A 20462-nucleotide genomic window follows, 5' to 3' on the forward strand; every position below is an offset into this window, starting at 1 on the left:
TAACTTTTTTTTTTTTTTTTTTTTTAGTAGGAGTTCCAGCATGAGACGACCAACTTGAAGGAGGGATAGCTGCCCTGTCTAATGGTCTCTTGCCCTGGTTACACTAAGAATAATCTCCTGGAGTGTCTCCCAGACCCAGAGAAGATGGTTCTCTCATGCCCATATCAAGCACTGGAAGAGCTGCAGAGGACAAGGCTGACCCCCATAATGGCTAAAAGAATTATAACAGAGTAAGCCAGAGAAATATGTGAGTGGTTTGGAGAACAACCAATGGCGACTGCAGATTCACAAACTATTGGCTGAGGAGGCAAAGAGTGAGTCTGGCATGGCACCAAGGACTCCTTGGTAAGTGATTTTTTTATCTCTCTCTCTCTTTCTAGGACCTGTGGGAGAAGAGCCAGCTGGACCCCCGGGTAAGTATCCATGCTGTAACCGGGGAAGCAATACCAAAACCGTTGAGCAAGTTCTGTCATAAGGTGAGTTATCACTGAGTATTCACAAGCAGAATACTTACAATCATAACACTTTCCCCAATTCGTTAGAGTATAATATGTAAAAGTAAAACTGAATTCCCCTTCCAGTACTGCTCTGTCACCCACACATGCACACATTGACATGATTAAAATGGCAGGTAGTTTATCACAAAGTAAGCATTAGCATTACTTACACCCAATTCTCCACCCATTTTTCCTAAACTTTACTAATCTACAAAGTACAAAGTTTACACAGGCAGTACACAATTTTTTATGAAATTAGTCCCAAATACTTTAATATACACTCTGAGCTAAAAACAGTGATCCCTGGGAGGAAACTTCTGATATTGAGAAAAAAAGGAAATGCATATGTTTTGTCGAAAAAAAAAAATAGACAACATGCTACTTTTTAAAAAGGGCAATATTTTCTGAGGGGAGGGGTTCTCTAATTGGGATTTAGCTGCCAAAAACAAGCTCTTAACTGACTGCTGCTCATGTGAAGTCCAAGAGATACTGTTTTTGACACAGCCATAAAGTAATGAAGAAAACTTCACTCTGACTGCTGATTTCCCTTGACAGAATTAGACAGTTAGCAGTCACAGTGAATAGGGGTGAGGAGTTAGAACTTTTTGAAGCTGTCCAGTCATTGTTTCCTGGGCACGACACACCCTACATAGCCTAAGGGCTACTGCAGCAGTGGGAATGAGGAACATCTGCTCTTTAAAAAATACAAAGCAATGTTACACAGAAAAATGTATTTATAATTATAAAAGCCAATTCACTCAGTATAATTGCATTGTCATAGTACTCTATTATAATGCAAAAAAAGCAGACACATTTTTCTATAATCTTTTCACAAATAGCTTTTCCTCTCTTGAAAAGCATATAACCTCCTAAAAAGTAACAGTAGCACTTTTGTTCAGCCAGATTTAACTTTCAAATTATGCCAAACAATTCCTTTCTGTGTGCAAGTATTTGAGGTATTTACAGAAATATGAAATATAATGCTTTTGTACATAATGTAAATAAAGCTTATTATTTGTCAGACTGTGCAACATATAGTGCAAGTCTTAATAATGGGTTTCTTCAATATCATCTAAGGCTTCTGCTGATGCCATGAAATAGTGGGTAAGTCATTTGCCTTTGGCAATATTAAAGGAAACAGCAAAATCATACATGTACATAATACTAAATAAGCAACTGTCAGCACTTCTAGTATGGTGCATTATACATGGAAAACGACAGTGTATTATTCTGTCCAGCATCACAGCATTTCACACTATGTTCTCAATAACATATGACTCACTCAGTTAAGAAAATATTAATGTAAGTACAAAAAATCTACATAATAAATGACAAATAATGGTTTGTCGTATCTTCTCTGCAGTGTATCTTTGACTAACAGTCTTTATTTTGTTTCTCATAAGTTACCCTTTTGCACGTTGTTATCATCACAATCGGTTAAGAATGCCAGCTCCAAACATTATCACTTTTTTTTATTTTATTTTAACATTTAATCAACCTAAAGTTTCGCTGTGTAGTATCAATAAAGGCTCTTTTCCGCTTTTCTGTTTAATACAATGAGCGACACTGTGTAAATAAAAAAACCACTTTAATGCTCAAAAAAGTACATCACAACCAGATTACAACCAGATTCTGGTTGTAATCTGGTTGTGATGTACTTTATCGAATCTGGTTGTAATCTGGTTGCGATGTAGTTTTTCAATCTGGTTGTAATCTGGTTGTGATGTACTTTTTCGAATCTGGTTGTAATCTAGTTGTGAAGTACTTTTCCAATCTGTTTGTAATCTGGTTGTGATGTACTTTTTTGAATTTGGTTGTAATCTGGTTGTGATGTACTTTTCCAATCTGGTTGTAAGCTGGTTGTGATGTACTTTTTCGAATCTGGTTGTAATCTGGTTGTGATGTAATTTTCCAATCTGGTTGTAATCTGGTTGTGATGTACTTTTTCAAATCTGGTTGTACTCTGATTGTGATGTACTTTTTTGAATCTGGTTGTAATCTGGTGGTGATGTACTTTTTCAAAATCTGGTTATAATCTGGTTGTGATGTACTTTTTCGAAATCTGGTTATAATCTGGTTGTGATGTACTTTTTCAAAATCTGGTTGTAATCTTGTTGTGATGTACTTTTTCGAAATCTGGTTGTAATCTGGTTTTGATGTACTTTTTCGAGCATTAAATTGGTTTTATTATTTACACAGTGTTGCTCATTGTATTAAACAGAAAAGCAGAGGACAGCCTTTATTGCTATTACACAGCAAAACTTTGGGTTGCTTGGTTGTTGACAGTTGTTGCGGTACTGGTTATTTTAACATTTGTTTACTGAAAAAGTCTGACTGGGACAGAGCCCATTTTCAGTGGAGGTCTGGGGAGAAATGATCCAGATGCATATCTTTGGGAAGTGGGAGGAAACCAGAGCACCTGGAGGAAACCCAAGCAAATGCAAAGAGGGCACTCAGACTCTGCACAGAAGGCACCTCAGCTGAGAATCGAACCGGATGATGATCCCATACAGAACTAAGAGTATCAAAAATAAATACACCATTAGGCACTATAGACATGAATGAGACAACAGAGGAATTTATATTGTCCTCATCAAATCGGTTCCTTATTAAAAGTGTGAGAAATGATACTGCAAGTCCCAGTACTGTGAAAATTAAAGTGCAATTCTGAAAACAACAATGAATTCTAAACTGTACGTCATACTTTTAACATACTTTTGTAGGGGGGGCCTCACCTCATTATCTTTTTCATATGATAAACTGTGCCCCAAATCTCTGCAACATGTATATGCTAACTCCATGTTCAATGTACCTCACAGTAGATGGAATAATTTAGGAAAGCACACTCTCACAATTACCATATAAGAAAACACACTCAGAATAATTATATATTTGAGAATTTGAGATTATCCAACCACAACGGTCTACAAAAGTTTCTAAAGTCAGTCTAAAATGGAAGAACTATTTTACAACCAATTATCATATGTTGCCAATCTGCATTAAGGTCTATCTCACATCTCCAACATTTTGTGTTATCTAATAAATATATAGCTGCTATCTTCTGAGTTGTGAGAAAATTGCTATGCATAAATTTCCATCTAACATGTCAATAATTTATTTATTTATTTTATTTTATTTAACATTTGTTGACCGGGCTAGTCTAGCTGGATATATGTCCATTTTCAGTAGAGGCCCGGGGAGAAAAGCTCCACAAAGAAGTCAATTTAAAACAAATCAAAGTTTTTGGGCATGTATAGACAAAAAGACATAGATAATAGTTTACAAGTGACAACAATACAGCAAAAATAAAAATAAAAAAACACAAACTTTTTTTTTTTTTTTTTTTTTTTTTTTTAGGAAAGTACTAGGAGTAGGGAGGGGAGTAATAGTGGAAGAAAAGACACAAGGAAAGTGGGGAGAGAAGTGCAGAGAGGTTTGGAAAACGTAAGGTAGAAAGGAGAAGTAATATCTAATATGAGGAGCTTGGAGAAGGTAGTTCATAGTAAGATTTGAAGTGACCTAAGGAATGAGCAGGGAGTAAGGAGGATATGCTTAGGAACGAGATACAGTGATAAAAAGGAGGAGAGATTTTAGTCTGGGGTGCTGCATGGGTAAGATGGATAATATGTAGCATCTCAGATTATCTTATATTATGTAATGCAATTTAATGCACCTATACCTGAAATGTTTCCAGTATCACAAATACATGTTCTTTGGAGTATTTTAGCAATAGCTAGAAAAACCATTCTAAAAACATGGAAAACAAAGACTACTGTCTCATTCACTAATAAATGTTTCTGTTTTGCAAAATCAGTATGTAATAATGAAATACCTAGTATAAGAATGTGAACTAAAAATGTGACACATAAATTATTAGGTTGGGGAAAATTACAAAGCTTAGTAGAAAAGTATTAATTATATTAGAAATGTTTTGAATTTTGTTATGGACTTTGTAAATAGTACGTACATAATTTCATGAAATTGTTAATTAACTATTGTGTAAATTATTATTGTTTTGTTTTGAAATTAAAACAAAGTTAAAAAAAAAGAATTACTATATATTCCTTCCACTACCATTTAATTCTCACAGTTGGGAGTATCACAGTTATGGTCCATTGACTTTCAGCAGGTACCTGTTCTAATTACCCCTCATCAATGTCAGTGCCATGCTGAGTGTCCTTTGAGATACACCAAAAGCACAATGTGAATAGCTTAGTAATGAACAAAAATAAGTAAGTAAAATACATATAGTTTGTTCTATTTTAGTCTACTACTCTACCTTCAGAATGGACAATAATATACATCACCTTCCAGCAACTCAGTTCTACTACAAAGCAAAGTTAGACCACCTTTTCTCACTATTTGGACCGAATATTGAAAATGCGCCAGTTATTATAACTGATTAGGATATAAAAGCCCAAGTCGAGCCACCACGGCATAAAACTTATAAAACCTTATTATAAAATACAACAGGGATAAGCACTTTCAAGGAAAATTGCTCCTCTTCAGATCCATATACTAAGATCTTTAAATTTAATTAAATAAAAACACTCAGCCAATCAGGGTTGAATAATCGGCCTATGCCTTCTTAAGGCTGGTTTTAAAGGCAAAACACTGTCTAATCCAGGTAGCCTATCTGCTTGCAAGCCGGCTATCCATTTAAGTTCACCAAATTCAGTGTCCTGATAAAAATCTCCTCCTCTTTTATTCTCCTTTTGTATATAAAGCACCATAAATTTGAAGGAATGAGTAGGATTTAATCCAATATGCTGTGCAAGGGCACTGTGTTTGTCATTATTTTGAATATCTCTCACATGCTGTAAAATTCTTTCTTTAAGCATCTGGTTAGTCTTGCCTACATAAACATTTCAGACACATGGCAAGATAAACAAGGTTTCTAGTTCTACAATTACCATATAGATGAGGTTTATATTCTAGTTTAGTAAGTGGATGTTGGAAGAAATTCGAGGAATCAATATACTGACATCCTTTGCAGTGCATACAAGGAAAAGTACCTTTGCTAATTAAATTATTTTTCTTATATAGTCCATCACTAGGATATATATCCTTACATAAAATTCTCTTCAAATTCAGTCCATTCGTATGGGTAAACAATGGTGTTTCTCCTACAATATTTCTTATCTGGTCATCCATTTTAAGAATGTTCCAGTTCTTTCTAATTACTTGACTTATCATCTTAGTGCAGTTGTTGTAGGGCAGTATTACTCTTAAAGTTTTATAAGTTGTATGCCGTGGTGGCTTGAGTGGTTTTTTACAGCCTAATCAGTCTTTTCTTTTACCACTACGGGTCTTTAGTGTTCTTGAAGTTAGTATAACTCCCAGCCTTGTTTATGTATCCCTAGGTTTATGTTGCATATGCATGCATGAAAGTATCAACACATGCATGACATTCTGGGTTTTAGTAAAATCAGTTTGTGCAATGTTTAGGATCTGAGATACTTCTCAATGTTTATACAAATTGCTGTTAAGAACTGCTGCCCAGCACAGTTGTGAATCTCAACACATGTTAATAGGTGAATACTAGAGTAGTCTTAAAGAGCCGTTTTAAGCCTAGCCGTGTTATCCCATTTGGTGTTCAAATAACCCTTATAATAATGTTTATTCCTATACTTCCCATTTGTGAATGAATGTTTCTGGAATCATACCACTGAGTAATGAAAGGGGATCCTGCTGTAGGATGCAGCATTTAGGTGCTGCCTCTGTCTATTAGTAGCATAGGGGCAGTCATGGGGTAAATGTCCTTATTACTATCCATTGATATGGGTTGCTCTTGAATAGGGACAGGGATGAGCTTTGTTTTACATAGATAGGGAGTCTGTTCTAGAGTAGTGGTACCCACTGGTATATGTACCTGTCCCTCCAAGCTATTCTATTTACATAGCAGAAAAGGTTGAAGTCTCTGGTTCAGGTGTTTCTGATACCATTTGAATTGTGGATATGCAGTAGGTTCATTAATACTGGGTCAGAAGATGACTTATAGGCCAGACACAGATCACCTCTTAATAGTCAATAAGAGACTGAGTATAGCAATAGGGCTTTAAGGCAGTCCATGTAGGTCATGTGATTTAGTCCCTCTATTCTGTTTGTGAGTAACCTCTGTGGACACTGTAGTTGTTGCACATCTGGCTAGGTACACATCAAATGGGCATTATGCTCGATGCTGGGCCTGATGAGTGTGGAGTACAGTGAAGAAGTGACATCTCTGGACCAAGATGCTATCCCTTTGCTTATAAGTTGAGGAATATAGAAGGACTTCCTCACAACAGTAAGCACATTTTGGTCAAACACTACATCATTGTATACATATGTTCTCAAATCTCTAACTACTGGATTCAGTTTTAGGAATGTATTGTCAATGTGATAGCTGACCTGGGCAGACAGTTTTCCAAAGGATATAAAAATGCACATTTTGACATTTATCTTTAGTCCATGACTCTGGCACCAATTATTTGTTTGTGTTAAGCTCTCCTGGAGAATGGGTGAGTTTTTTGTGGATTCAGTGACTGCTCCCAGCTTGCAGTTATTCACAAACTCGATCAACCAATAGCATTTGATGTTTTTGTGGACTTCTGAGAAGTAGATGCCAAACAGGAGTGGTCCTAGCACCAAGCCCTGTGGGACTCCACAAGTTACTGGTCTATTTGTGGAGGGTGCTTCCCCTATCTTAATTTCCTGTGTCCTTTCTGTGCAACAGTTGGCAGCTTATTCTTATTTTAGTAACATTTTCTACAATGCCTGAGTGAGGTATTGTGTCAAAAGCTTTGGCTATGTCTAAGTAGGTGCTGTGTATACTGTCCTGTCTTCGTCTATTGCTTTGGTGACTTTTTTGAAAAAAGTCCACTTGGTTAAGTACGTATGACTTGCCTTTGATTAAATCAAATTGGGATGGGTTTATTGTTTTTGAGATTTCCTATAGCCTTATTGATCAATTCTATGATGCCTTTACTTGTAAGGCTGGTCTAACATGGGTCAGTAGTTTGCTGTGTCAGTGGATGGTTCCCCCTTGTGCAGGGGGTATGACTGTTGCTGTCCTCCATTCACTTGGTATGAAGCCCATTTGGAGGCTGAGGTTGAACAGTGTTGTTAGTGGCATGGGAAAGTCATTTTTCAAGCAATTCAAGCTATATCCAAAGATGTTGTCAATTTCCATAGATGTAGCATTTTTAGCTTTTGAGAACAGCTTTCAGTATTTGGCTGTATGTGATTGTTGGGTGTGAAATGGTTTCTGATACTTCTTTTGAGATATTCAGGGGTGAGAACTTGGGTGAAGCTGGAGCTAAATTTATCATCTAGTAGGCTTGCAGCATCTTTATCTTCAGTATAGGTGGTGGTTTGGACATAACTGAAGAAGGTCTTGTTGTTATCCTTGGCCTGGGTGGATATTTTTGCCTCAAATTTAGCCTTGGTGTTTTAATTAGACTCATGAGTTGCTTATTTAATGAAATTTAATGATGGTATTTTTAACTTGCTGGGTATTGCACTTTTTATTTTTGGCTACAATTTTCTTCCTTTTATTATAGAGCTTAATTGAAATTGTGGTTCCACCAAGTAGGTTTGTTCTTAGGGTTCACCCTGTGCTTGTTTCTGCAAGTAGACATGCTTCTGTGCAATTGTTTACATGCTGAAATAAGTTAGAAGTATACATTTCTGCATAGGCAAAAACATGTTTAGGGTTTGGGAGGGATTTGAAACTTGCCAGGGTATCACTTAGCATTAGGAAGTTTGCCTTGCAGAAATGTCAAAAGTGTATGCAATATTTGCAGAAACATAACTCCAGACCTACTAGATCATGTACATTTAAAAATGCATGCTTGCACAAGATCCATATGCTTTTTAAGGTGCAGAGCTAAGACAAAAGAAAGCAGGCCACATGCTGCTTCAGCTTTCATGCTCCCCAAACAGCTTTCCTGGGGATCCATGTTTGTTCTCTGCTAAGACAGCAATGTGTAGTATAATTTTAAATGTATGTATATAGATAGATAATGTGTGTGTGTGAGTGTGTGTGTGTGTGTGTGTGTGTGTGTGTGTGTGTGTGTGTGTGTGTGTGTGTGTGTGTGTGCGCGTGTGCGTGTGTGTGTGTGTGTGTGCGCGTGTGTGTGTATGTGTATGTATATGTATATGCATATATATATATAGATATATATATATATATATATAAATAAATATATATATGTGTGTGTGTGTGTGTGTGTGTCTAAATATGTATAAAAGCTTTTGTACTTTTAAGACTGTACAACATACACAACACTTAGAGAACTGGACAGAAAGTTGAGAAGAAGATGCTGACATTATAACCATGTTCTAAATATGCTGCCTTTTTGTGAGAAACTAAAGCTGCATCATAACTTTGAATAACTATGTTTAGTGCCAACATTAACTCATTAACCCTGACTACCTTCTCATAGTACCTCTGTGCTTACATCTAAGTGCACTATGAGACAATAGCAATTATAAGCTGTTGCCCCCGAATGCCTTGCACAAGCGAGAGAAACTGCAGTGCAGACTTGTAGCTGAGCTTAATGTAAAACATGCTGAAATTGTAACTGAACTTGTAATTTACCTTATATAGTTATGATTCAGCATGGGCAGCGACGGTGGTGCAGTGGTTAGCATTGCCACCCCACAGCAAGAGGTTTTCCAGTCCGTTCCTTGGCTGGATTGCCTTCTGTGTGGAGTCTGCATGTTCTCCCTGTGGTCGCGTGGGTTTCCTCCGGGTGCTCCGGTTTCCTCCCACATCCCAAAGATATGCTGTAGGTGGATTGGACACTCTAAATTGGCCCTAGGCTTGAGTGTGTGAATGTGTTTTCCTTCTGTGGAAGGTTGGGCACTGGGCTGGCAACTCAACACCGTAAAACTCCACTGCCAATTATGAGCAGACAGGTGATCCGTTGTGGCGACCCCTAACAGGGAAAAGCCAAAAGAAGAAGAAGAAGTTGCAGTTCAGCATGTTTTTACATTAAGGTTTCATTAAACTTTTACTCAAAAATCCTATTCAAAAGTGGTTGATAAAGCAAGTGATGGCAGCCAATCAGATTCTTGCAATCCAAGCCACCACTTGTGTAACACTTCCACCCCCAACTTTATTTTCTTTTGTTTTTCCCCAATAAATAGGGACTCCCGCAGCAGGTATTTCCTTCTTTTTGCTGATATTTGGAGATTTTACCTGCCGCTGGATCCATCTATTTTATTTGTGCACTCACCGATTGCACGGAGATCGTTAAGAGAGCCACACTGGTTTGGCGGTTGGAGTTCCCATTTGAATTCTGCTTTCCTCTGCTTGATTTGACTGCATCCAGGAGTGATTGGGCCCAGGAACTGCTTCTTTTTTTCTACCAGTAAGTTATCCCATATGAGAAACAGAATAGCTCCACATTTAGAATACTGTTAATGTGCGAATCCCTTAAATGCCTTGTGTTGTCATCAGCTGACATGACTTAAATTTCCATTTCCATTCTACCACAACCTTATTTCTTCCATTTGTTCACATTCCTGGAGTGGTATTGCTCAAAGTGGGTAGTAGCCTTTGGTCCCCATGACATTATGTTTTTTGGCAAAGAGGAGTCTGCACTGACCAGTGAAGAAAATTAAGTGTAGAGCAATATAAAAAAAGTTTAAAACCTAATTTGGAAAACATAGGGTTTTGTCATGGTTGCGGTATTTTGGAAAGGGGCACTACATGCAGGCAAATCAAAACACATACTTTTAATTTCTTGGCATATCTATAATTCCAATCTATATGTCCATGACATCCCTTTGCTTCACACCACTTATTTTATTTATTTATTTTTTGTTAGGATAATAGGTTGAGTAACTACTAACTACCATATAACAAGAGGGAGAATAACTCAGACCTAATGTAGAAGACAGCAGTTTTTTAACCACACCTTGTATTTCTAATCAAATGATCGGGAACCTCCATGTGAATAAATTATGCAGTGTCTTAAACCTGCAAGAATTTCTGCTGACAGGTGTAAATGTAGCAACTGCCGTTTTGTGCTGTTTAATCCTTTGTGTGTGCATGATCAGCACTGAGTCTACATCAACCCTTCTACAGGAAATGAAACCTACTGTTCTGGGCCAAAGACTTCTCTGTTTCCCCTCCCAATACCATTATCATTACCATTAACACCAGTCACCGACCTGCTGAGAACTCCCTCGGTGCTTCGCAGCACTCGAAACTAAGTCCCCCTGCTCCCTCCGCAGCCCATTCTGCAAGGTCTGCATTGCCGAACTCCTCTCAGGTTTAGTTCAAAAGGCCCCCGATGTCTACAATGACTGACACCTCTTTCCAGGGGATTTTTGGTAATGTAGCACTCACTAGTTCCCCCACTCTGTCAGAAAATATAACTCAAGCATCTGAGTTTCTCCCTGTCAAGTGCACCTCCCACTGTCCAGATTCGAGCTATCATTTTACTTTTGAAGCAGCACTTTTGACATCAGCTGGGAGGGCAGAAAAGAGAAAACATTGGAGAAGGAAGAGCTTAACTAAGATGTGCACATGCCTTGTTTATTTGTGGGCTTGTGGGCGGGAACAGAGAAGTTGGAAGAATATATTGTTTGTTGTGCTACCACACATTATACTATAAATAACACATTTGTCTAGCACATATATTTCATAACCAGAAATGGACCCCCCCCAAAAAATGTGTTTTATAAAATTCAGTAATACTTTGTTACAAGCAGTATCCTGACAGACCTTAGTGCTTTTACATATACACATATACACAGGAGCGGCCTTAGGTCAACCGGTGCCCTAGGCAAAAGGGCTCCACAGCACCCCCACCACATCACCCAGTGCCCCCATCCTTGTCTACCTACACCAAATAAACACTGAGAAAGCACCCCTGCTAGAGCGGTGCCCTAGGTGGCCGCCTAGTTGGCCTATGCCTAAGGCCGGCTATGCATATAAATACTATGGGAGCACCTCAGAAGTCAGTGCTTGAACTTTTACTTTTAGTATTCACCAAGTCAGCATGTAAACATGTAAATAGTACATTATTCTAATGTCTGCACTCTCTTCAGTAGCACAGACAATGTATGTTGCATGCTACATACAGGCTGACTTGCACAACCTCATTATCTAGTTTTATTAAAAATTAATTGAGAAAAAATGTTTGCTTTCATAATACAGCTAGTCAATTGAAGGATGCACTAAAAAATACATTTGGGTGCAGTTGTGTTTCCTAAGAAAGAAGTTGGGAGCACCTATTTTTATTTTCTGAAGTGGAGTTCTGATTGGCAGGTCTGTTGATAAACCGGAAAGAAGATGGGATTATTTTTTGTTGAGAGGGGACTTTGCACATTTATATTATATTGGGTAACCAGTAATTTGATATTTTCTATTTCTAGTGCAGCATAGAAGGATTCATTTCTTCACACACAGGGTACAAATTCATGAACTGATCTTTAAACACAGTAAGTGGTGTTTTGTTTTTGTTTTTTGCTGTTCCTTCTGGATATTTGATTGTAACTTATGTCTGTATTGGAACTGTGCATAGTACGAGTCTTAGTATGTTACTAGACAACAGTTTTAAAAAGAACTTGCTACAAATTTGTACTTAGTCTGGCAGACAAGTTGTTTCCAAAAGGTACTTAATACCCTTTTACTATGCTGTGGTGCTTTTCTGATAAGGCAGTGTTTTTTAGTATTGTGATTGCATGTTGGACAGATTAGTGGAATATTTATACTATATAAATATAGCTTATTGTTAAGATTCTAGTATAACCGATGAGTTGTGGTTTAATTGTAGTACTGTGACTGTACATGTAGCCATGCTAGTGAGCCAGTAAGATGTTTTGATTTTATGTAATATTTATTTAAATTGGTAATCCAAAATATTAGTATAACTGTACATTTTTAGTACATACTAGTAAGTGATGGCACATGCATAAATATTTATGAAGGCTGTTTGTGAAATGTTAAGTTGATTTCTAGTATCATCTTCAATGTCATCACATTTTAAGCAAGATAACAGCCTGATTTTAAACATGCAGTGTAAGAGCTGATGCTGCCATTTATAATTCCATATTCATGGGAATTAGCTGCACATGGACATCTGACTTACAGAGCTATTGGAAGTCTCCAGTTTGGAGATGGTCCCCAGGACATCAATTTAATGTGTGGCTTAAAAGGGAACATAGCCCACACAATTGTTTGATCTCTTGTGCTGTAAGAGGTAAGCAGTCATTAATCTAGCTGTGCATCAGTTTTTCCAGGCAAACTCCAGAGAGATAAGAAAATAGCACTGAACTGACAGGAGCTGTGAGAACATCTAATTTATTATACCATAATGTCCCAAAAGAACTGACAAGTATGCCTGCAGAAAGAAGTGCGTGACAAAGACTACCACTTGATGTGTTTTACTTGGGGTGGTGAATGTTCTGTCTTTGAACATTTTGCTCCTTTCATTAAAAAACTACTTCAGAGGGCCTAAAACTCTGAGGACCATCCTTGAGCACAAAAAGTTATTGCCATTAGTTCAAGGGATGGCCACAACCTTAGGGTGGAACTCTCTTCTGTTAGCATATCTTCTAGGAAACAAAAAAGGCTTGGGAAAAGAGGTATGTGTTAATGATTCCACAAGCAGAAAGTGCACAGCATTGGTGTCCCTATCAGTTCTGCTGAAGCTTAGGGCATTGGATCTGGCAAGACATTAGATTGTCTTCCACCCTCCTCCAACCCCCATCCCAATAACTGTACTTCTGAGTCACTACCAATCCTGAATCCATTTTTAGTGGGCATTGAAAGATTAATTTGGACTGTTAACAATACCTTCAGGTTATTTGACAGTTCCCATGTGCCAGTGACAGTCCCTTTGCTTATTCCTGTTGAGCCATACGATGAATTCTTCCTCCCAGGACATGTCAGCCATCATGTTTTGAGGGCCCAGCTACTCTTAGTCTGTTTAACTTCTCTCCTCATTGACTGGATGAATAACCTGCATTTACAATTACACGTCCAGTGCCCACTCTTCCAACATTGGCTTCAACCTTTGCCACCACTGATTATCATAGGTTACCAAAGAATATGACTGTGGCCTGGCATAGAATAAGCCAAAGCCCACAAGTAACGCAGCCCTCTGTGTTAGAAACTGCACTAACACAAAAAACAAGAATAACTTTCCTGTCATGACTCTTTGAATTCTGTAGCTGTAGTATTTTCTCAAACTGGGATGCAGGTAGAATTTCAGTATGCCTAGCTTGGTGGTCATTTTGTTCATAATACATCAACATTACATTTTACTCTTGCTGCTTTTGAATTTGTCTCTTAGCACTTCCTATATTCTTTTTGTGTGTAGCTTGTGAAGCTGTTGCAAGTGCCTGGTCAGGTATGTGCCAAAGGGTGCATTGTTCTTAATTATTTGTCTGGATTCATCACTTATACCATCTCTGGCATGTACATTTGTTTAGAAAAAACAGAAGTTTGTTTTTCTGAAATCTTAATAAAAAATGCAGTAGTTTGCTTCTAAAATATTTATTTCATACAAGTAATTTACAAATGTTACCAAATTATTCTGGTCTTTTCTTGACAGATGTTAATGTCTCAGTCTTACATTACAACTGCACCAGGAATGTAATGAATGTTTGCTCAAAGGGTTATGTGCAGCAATTATCACTTTTGCATGAGCATGCATATCCTTGCAGTAATGAAATGCAAGTCATTATCACATTGTTAATTTACAATATGTGCAGTTACAGTACAACACTGAGTCATTATCACCTGTCAGGTAAAACCTTCAGCAGCTCCCACTTTCATTGTTCACATTACTAAAAGTCTTTATCACCTTTCAAACACAGGTATGGGACACTGCAGTCCCATTACATCCATGCCAATACTAACAACCAAAAAAAGTGTACCAAGTACCCAGCGTCAGTGAAAGCGTTTATTCCAGCAAGACAGTAAGGCAGCAGAAACCAATCTAATACGTAGTCGCCAAATTAATTCACGTTTCGTCAGTAACTTCCTCAGCATACAGAAAACAGTCGTTGCCGCTGTGTTCTTCACTGTGATACATGGAGTTGTGGCTCTTAGGGCCCCACTTACTCCATGGTAGTATTTAAAGCAGATTTTTGTTTCAGAGTTTCAGAGCAGTCCTTGGTCAATTGTGATTGTGATTGTTCTTAACACATACTTTTCTTGCTTTGGCTCATTAGCAGCAGTACAAAGTTCTGCTGCTAATGAGCCAAAGCAAGAAAAGTATGTGTTAAGAACAATCACAATTGACCAAGGACTGCTCTGAAACTCTGAAACAAAAATCTGCTTTAAATACTACCATGGAGTAAGTGGGGCCCTAAGAGCCACAACTCCATGTATCACAGTGAAGAACACAGCGGCAACGACTGTTTTCTGTATGCTGAGGAAGTTACTGACGAAACGTGAATTAATTTGGCTACGATAGATTGGTTTCTGCTGCCTTACTGTCTTGCTGGAATAAACGCTTTCACTGACGCTGGGTACTTGGTACACTTTTTTTGGTTATTAGTTGCCTTTTGTACCTTCCATTTTCGTGTTTTTTATCCATGCCAATACTACAATTCTTTTGTTTGGCATTCTTTGTGAGCATTTTTACTGTAAATACTGTTTGTGTATAAATGTGGACAGAAACATTACACTATGTTTGACAGGAACTTAGTATAATGCATACTACTGAAGGCCTCATTGGGGATAATGTATAATTGGGTTCCTGTGCATACTTGGACATACTACTCAAGCATACTCCTATACTGTAGTGATTTTCACAGTATGTCCTGATTTTGGCCTCATATTGTTGGTCCATTTTTCATAAAATTGTGTTTTTTCTGGTAAATGATTAACCTGTGCAATTCAATTGAAAAACAAACAAATCTGTTAGGGCAACAACATAAAAAATAAAAAACATACAATAAGCTGGTTGCATAAGTGTGCACACCCTTAAACTAATACTTTGTTGAAGCAGCTTTTGATTTAATTACAACATTCAGTATCCTTGAGTAGGAGTCTATCAGCATGGCACATCTTGGATTGGCAATACTTGTCCACTCTTCCTTGCAAAAGTCGTCCAAATCTGTCAGATTGTGAGGGCATATCTTGTGCACAGCCCTTTTCAGGTCACCCCACATTGGGTTTAGGTCTGGGCTCTGGCTGGGCCATTCCAAAACTTTAATTTTCTTCTGGTGAAGCCATTCTTTTGTTCATTTGGATGTATGTTTGGGATCATTGCCATTTTGAAAGGCAAAATTCCTCTTCATCTTCAGCTTTCTAGCAGACACCTGAAGGTTTTGGGCCAAAAGTGACTGGTATTTGGAACTGTTCATAATTCCCTCTCTTCCGGTGTAGTAAATGTATGTAGTTCAGGGCAAGAGGCTTCAGATTAGCTCCCTCCTTTGACTCCTTATGGCCATTGCCGCAAGGACACATGCAAATAGAAAAGACAGAGGTAAGGCAGAGTGCTGGCACTGCATGCAATCCTGATGCATTGCTGCTACCTGCAGTTTGAGTGGGCAGCCAGCACAGGTATGGGACACCTCAGACACCCACCAGCTGAAGCTCCATGCCTGTCCTTGGCATATTAGTGGAGTAGCGGTCCTTACCCTCCTTATCTCTTTACATGTGCCCTTTCTGTGCTCCCTTGTCAGTTATTGTGTATAATTAAGTGTTTTCATGGCTAGTATGTATGTATCTCTGCAGCATCATTCATTGTGTGTCATTTGGTGCTTTCAAGGGTAGCAGGTATGTACCTCTGCATTGTCACAACCAGTTATGTGCCTTATGAAAATAATGATACCCCTGTGGATAGGAGTGAATATTTGGATGGGATAACCAGGTAATGCATATGATATACATATATGTAGTCTTCCAATGCATCTCTCAAACATCAATAGTAACCTGTTTGCATTTCTTTCCTGTGCAGGTGTGTCCAACTTGTGACAGTGACATGGCTTCACGAGCAGGAGAATGATGAGTGAAAGTGTGGGTATGTGGCCATTCCTACATTCACTGGGCTGCCAGCCATACCTCCAGAAGTGAAAACCACTACAACTTGAGCTTCACCACATCTAGTGTGACGATATACTGGATTACAAGAAGAGGCATGCATTGGAGCGGTCTCCTGCAGTTGTTGGAAGAGAAGTGTTGCAGCTAGCCTGAGCCTGACATTCTTGTGCTGCACATTGGAGGGAATGATGTCATCACTCACCCACTTGGAAGGCTACGGTTTCAAATAAGAACACATTTTGAACACCTGCTGTTGTGGTGGCCATGTTGTCATTTTGTGTGGTCTGACATAATAACTCGCCGGATTTGGAAAACAGTGAACAGCCAATGGGCAGCGCACAAGGCCAGACATTTACAGAATGGGTTCAAGCATGGCTTGATGCACAGGGTTGGTGGATCAACAATCTGCCATGACAGCATCACCTCAGAAGATGTTCACCTTTTCAGAAGTGATGGCATTTACCTAACTGAGGATGGCATTGTATTGTTCTTGACTGACCTCCACAATGGCGTGATGACAGCTATGCACAATATATTGGTAACATGCAGCTAGTGAGAATGAATGGACAACAGCCATGACCAAGTAGGACCAGTATGGTAAGAAACTCTATTGTTATATTTTATGAACACTGTTGTCACTACTGATGACACAGGAAAATAACTGCTAGGGAACTTGTACACATGCTGAGTAACACTTCATTTTCAGATTGTAAAAGAGCTATCTGTATGCTATGCGCAAGTACAGATAACTGTTTGATTATGAATTGTGTTATGTAAATTATGATATTTTTTTTAGTTTGGCAAATAACTATGGTAGGGAATTGGTGAACATGCTGAGTAAGAACAACTGTTTGAGGAGAGTGCCACGTACAAGAGAATATGTCAATAACCATCCTGCACACATCACAGTTTGCTTACAATTATGGCTATGAGAGTTACAATTTCTTTTCCTATTGTGCTAAATAACTTTATCAGTGAACATGTCATCAGGGTAAGTAATTTTGAAGGTAGTATTAGTTAGAGGATGGAAAAAGAACTGTGTATGCTGGACAAATGTACAGATATCACATTATGTTTAGGACTTTGGTTATGAGAATTATGATATTGTTTCATATTTGGTGAACAGCATGCTATACAGTAGATCATTTTGAAGGCAGTATTCGTATTTGCAAGATATAAAAAGAACTGTATTTGTATGCCGTACATGTCCACATATCACAGTTTGTTTGAGACCGTAGTTATGAGAATTATGATATTTTTTCATATTTTGTTAAATAATTTTATCAGGGAACATGTCATCAGGGTAAGTAATACCCCCCTCAGGGCTCCATTCTTGGACCACTTCTTTTCTCTTTATTCATTAATGATCTCCATTTAGCAATTCCTTAAGCAACCTGCATTCAATATGCAGATGACTCCACCCTTATTTGCTCAGCTACCTCTCCAACTGAACTTTCTTCCCTTACTCAAAATATCTTCAACACAGTAGAAACATGGTTTACCAGACGTTACCTCCTACTTAATGCCAAAAAAACTAAACTCCTTCTTTTTACTCCCACTACTAGGTCCTCCCCCTTAGACTTCACAATCTCTTCAAATAATGCCACTGTCATCTCACCTGACTCTACTACCAAACTGTTAGGAATAACCATTGACAATAATCTCTCTTTTGATCAACATATTAACAACACCATTAAAATAGTCAACAGAAAAATAGGATCCTTATATAGAATTAAGTCTTTCTTAACCACATCAGCTAGAGCCAAGATCGCTCATTCCCATTTAATCTCAACTCTTCTGTATGCCTCACCTGTTTTTACTAACCTTAAGAAAACTAACCTTAACAAACTTGCAACTTGCTACAATAATATTGCCCCATTCGCTACTAGAAATCCCTTTAGAACTCACCACTGTTCTAACCTGAAACAACTAGACTGGCTGGAATTTCAAAACTATCTGTTAATCCCCCAACTCACAATTGCCCACAAAATACTGTAGCAACCCAATAATACCCCTATACTCTCAAAACTTTGAATCCCATATAATAATCTCAACTCCCTTTGCTCTTCTAGTAAACTCATTGCCAGCTTAACAAAGTCTAATAACACAGCTGGTGACTATTTACTAATACAGCAGGAAGGAGCTGGAATCTGCTACCTAGTGATATAACACTAACTACATCATTGCCACTCTTCAAACAAAAACTCAAAAATTACCTCCAAAGTCACTGGCTATGTCTTTGTAGTAAACCTGACTAATCAACACCTATACCCTGTTTTTCTCCTCTTCTACCTTCTTCCTAACATTTAATAATTAGTCGTGTAATTAAGACTATCACTAAACCAAACTTTATTCAATGTATTGCTTAAATCCCTCAAGTCTGATGTAAATTATTATACTTATCTCTTACTAGAGTGCATCTATTCACCTCTATAAGAAAGATTATGTTCTATGTTAACTTTCTGAAGTGTCTTTGATCTCTGAAATGTTACACTGTATCATATGGTTTTTAATCCTTTTTTACCATGTAATGATATATTTCTATTTGTATACGTTTTTGTTTTGTTTTTTTGTTTTTGTTTGTATTTGTGTGGAGCTTTTCTCCCCGGGCCTCTACTGAAAATGGATATATATCCAGCTAGACTAGCCCGGTCAACAAATGTAAAATAAAATAAATAAATAAATAAATAAATACCTCATTTTGAAGGCAGTATTAGTAGTTACAGGATGGAAAAAGAACTGTGTCTGTAGGTAGGACAACATGATATCATGTTTTGTTTAGGGCTTCAGTTATGGAAATTATGATTCTTTTCAGATTTTGAAAAATTTGCTAGGGAGCATGTAATTGTGCCAAGTTATACATTATTTTGAAGACAGTGTTAGTCTTTACATCATGATAAAAGAACTGTGTTTGTATGCTGTACACATGAACAGATATCACACTTTATTTAGTACTTAGGTTATAGAAATTATGCTTTTTTCATATTTCGGTAAATAAATTTGCTAGGGAACATGTAATTGTGCCAAGTTATACCTCATTTTGAATACAGTGTTAGTTCTTAAAACATGATAAAAGACCTGTGTCTGTATGCTGTACACATGTACATATATCAAAGTTTATTTAGGACTAAGGTTACGAAAATTATTAATTTATTTAATATCTTGGTAAATAACTTTGTAAGGGAGCATGTCAATGTGTCAAGCAATACCTCATTTTGAAGACAGTATTAATAGTTACAACATGGTAAAAGAACTGTGGCTGTATGCTGTTCACATTTACAGATATCAAAGTTTGTTTAGGACTATGGTTATGAAAATTATGAATGTTTTCATATTTTGGAAAATAACTTTACAAGGGAGCATGTCAGTATGCCAAGTGATACCTCATTTTATAGACAGTATTAACCCTTACAACATGGTAAAATAACTATATTCTGTACACATGCACAAATATCACAGTTTGTTTAGTCTTGTAGGTTTATGTAAGTATTATGTATGTACTTCTGGAAAACTGAAAAACTGCTCCAAACCAATACCAAAAGATACTTTCTACTGAATATCGTAAAATAAAGTTTTTTTTAAAAACTTTACAATTTAGTTTCCAAAAAGCACTTTATGTTAATAGTGTCATTTAAACCCGGTGCAATATCTGCAGAAAGTATAAAAAACTTTTTATTGTGTTTTCTGTTCTTACTATTTTCATCATATGGATTTTTGTATGTATTTTTTTTATATTTACAAAAAAGAGCTTTTTTTTAAATTATGATCATTCAGTCATGTGACTGTTAAGTATTTAAATGCTGCCTTAGGGTGGTTAGAGTGTTTTTCTGATGAAGTTCATAGTATATTAAAGTGAATGAAAGTGCTAACTCCTGGTGTCCGTGTCTTTTGGTCTTGATTTGGTACAGTTTTTCAGTTTTCCAGTGATTCTGTGTCTTTTCAAGTTTTTGTGATGTATGTACTTATTATTA

Source organism: Protopterus annectens, chromosome 3.part0 (genome assembly GCF_019279795.1).
Source record: "Protopterus annectens isolate FY-2018-M chromosome 3.part0, PAN1.0, whole genome shotgun sequence".
NCBI classification, from domain to species: Eukaryota; Metazoa; Chordata; order Ceratodontiformes; family Protopteridae; genus Protopterus; species Protopterus annectens.